This window comes from Silene latifolia, chromosome X, assembly GCF_048544455.1.
Source record: "Silene latifolia isolate original U9 population chromosome X, ASM4854445v1, whole genome shotgun sequence".
Taxonomy (NCBI): Eukaryota; Viridiplantae; Streptophyta; class Magnoliopsida; order Caryophyllales; family Caryophyllaceae; genus Silene; species Silene latifolia.
Genome location: NC_133537.1, coordinates 302,494,296 through 302,497,152, shown reverse-complemented (window position 1 = coordinate 302,497,152; position 2,857 = coordinate 302,494,296). Strand labels below are relative to the sequence as shown.

At 46.4% G+C, this 2,857-nt stretch overlaps 1 non-coding gene across 1 annotated transcript; it reads left to right on the top strand.

Annotated features, from left to right (window-relative positions):
- The first annotated feature begins 2,482 nt into the window (after positions 1 to 2,482).
- Positions 2,483 to 2,589, top strand: LOC141625697 (small nucleolar RNA R71). The gene has a single exon (XR_012535464.1). It is a non-coding gene; the product is annotated as a small nucleolar RNA R71 (small nucleolar RNA).
- The last annotated feature ends 268 nt before the right edge of the window (positions 2,590 to 2,857 follow it).

Sequence of the window (2,857 nt, the reverse complement as noted above, 5' to 3'; positions counted from 1 at the left end):
CCTAAGCAAACTTAAAATGCGAAGTCTCGCGCACACAAAACAATAAAAAGTTCAACGAAAGCAATAAAGTGAAAGTTTGAAAAGGCATGCGATCAACTAATAGTTGATCAAGAACGACCACAGAATGACCCACTTGGTCGGCTTCTGGCTACAAGAGGTACCCTCAATAGTGCTCATCTTCTCAGTTGCACTCTTCTCAGCTCCAGCATCCGCAGAGCTCAACGGATCAACATGTCGGACATCTTCCCAATCAATGACCTCTTCGGACTCGTCGGAATCCAGATCAGACACTGTTGCTTTGACTGGCTCATCTTCGAGCTCCTCATCCGTGCCATAGCTAAGGCATCCTAGACCGCCTCTTTGAACTATTGGCTCCTTCACAGCTGGAGCGACATGCGGCTCTTCCATCCCCAAACCAGCTCATGCAATATCTAAAACAAAAGAATCTTCCTCCACTTTGCTCCCAGTCTGGGGCGGAGGTGTCACAACAGGAGTAGGGGTAGAGATAGGCATATCAGGAAGTATAAAATAAGATTTCTTTTCAGAAACCGTATTACAAGTTATTGGCCACATGGGGTCTTTCTTCTTAGCTGTCTGGGCAAAGACAATAGAGTGCTTTCCTACCTTAAAGGTCAAAGTCCCCGAACCAACATCTATAACTGCACCAGCAGTGTGCAGAAATGGTCTACCCAATATTATAGGAATGTGATCATCCTCGGGAATATCTAGTACAACGAAGTCGACAGGGAAGAAAAACTTTCCTATTTGCACAGGAATGTCCTCTAAGACTCCTATTGGCTGGACCGCAGATCGGTCAGCCATCTGTACTGTCATGTTGGTCACTGCAAACCTAGTCAATTTGAGCTTCCTAGCAAGACTCAAGGGCATTACACTAATACTGGCTCCTAGGTCACACAAGGCCTTCTCAATAGAAAAGGTGCCAATACTACATGGAACTGAAAAACTACCCGGGTCTTCTAGCTTATGGGGCGCAGTGTGGGTCAAATAAGAGCATGACTCCTCAGTGAGTGCGACAGTGTGCACAGTTTCAAGTGACTTCTTTTTTGGATAAGAGTTGCTTCATGAATTTCATATAAGCAGGCACTTGATTGACTAACTCAAGAAAAGGAACTTGTACATATAAGCTACGGATAACATTTTCAAACTTATTAAATGATACATGTTCCTTCGTCGGCACTAATCTCTCCGGATAGGGGGCTGAAAGTAGCAACTTAGCCCTCTCTTCTAAATCTCTTATGCCGGCATCGGTGGACTTAGGCTGAAAGTCCACAACCTTCTCCTTGTTGTAGCTTGACCCTTCTTCAGACCGTCTCAAATGTGAACCATTAATCGACAAAGGGTCGTACTTCGGAACCGGAACGGACCCATCAGCAGTCGGGTCTGGCCTCAATATTTTCGGGGAAGTCGCACCCCGAAACAAGTGATCCCTCAAGTTATAAGGCATTGGAGGACGAAAAGAATCACTTTCAGCAGCGCTGTCAGTCGATCGACCAGGTTGGTCAGTCGATCGACTGACTTCTACAGGAACAGTACCTTCTGGTTGTCGCGGACCAGTCGATCGAATGGGTATGTCAGTCGATCGACTGACATACCTGCTGATCGTCTTTTTCTTTCCACTGTTCGTTCCAGCTTTCTTCTGACTCGGTTCCGCCTCATCTTTTTCAGCAATGTCCTCGACCATAGCGGGCCCATCAAGGGTAGACCCACTCCTCAAAGTAATGGCATTAAGAGTCTCCTTTTGGTCCGTTTGAGTCGGTAAATGTCCCAGAGCTCGAGTTGTATTCTTGCTAGCCAATTGGGCAATTTGGCTTTCCAACATCTTCATCCCGGTCTCTCTAGCTTGGGACTCCTTCAGCAACAAGTTCTTCAGTTCGGCAAACTCAGAATTTTGGGATTGCTGTTGCTGCTGAGGGACATATGGAGGCTTTTGGAACTGTTGTTGCTTATGAGGGGGCACATAATTCTGCTGCTGCTGCTGCTGCGGAGGTTGAGTCGGATTCAAGACATTTTTGCTGCTCTACCTCAGATTCGGATGGACATTCGGCTCATAGTAAGTGTTTTCTGCCTATAATGTTGAAAGGCAGCACAAGACTCAAAGGGATTAGGACAGTTGTCTGAAACATGTCCCTCAGCTCCACATCTTTTGCAGACGAAAGGACCGTCTGAAACAAATACGTTTACATGGTAAATCCCTCCTTTTGAAGCTCCCCCCAACTTGTACTTATCAAATCTCGCCGTGAGAGCCTCTAATGCAGCTACAGAAGGAGATTCAGCAGCTCTCCTTTGATTTCCCCTGGAATTTCCATACTCAGCTTTATGGGTGGCCAAGTCATCAATGATTTTCCACCCCTTAGTCTCTCCCATATTCTCCTGGAATCTGCCACTAGCCGCCGCATCCAAGATAGCTCTCTGATCGTCATAGAGCCCATTGTAGAACTGATTGCATAAGCTCCATTTCTCAAACCCATGATGCGGAATGGTTCGCACCAGCTTCTTGAAACGGACCCATGCCTCATGAAAGTTCTCATCAGGCCCCTGTTTAAAGCTTGCGATCTGAGCTCTAATAGCATTCGTCTTCGAGGCAGAGAAATATTTCTTATAAAACGCTAAGGTCAGCGAATTCCAGTCAGTGATCCCATTAGCAGCTCGATCCAGGTCCTTATACCACTCCTTTGCAGCATCACGGAGTAAGAATATAAACATAGTCTCCTTTACCTGGTCCTGGGTCACACCGGTCGGCGGGGGTATAGAGCAGCAATAATCAATAAATATCTCCATATGCTTGGCTGCATCTTCATTTGCAGCTCCCCCGAATTGGTTTCTCTCAACCAAGTTG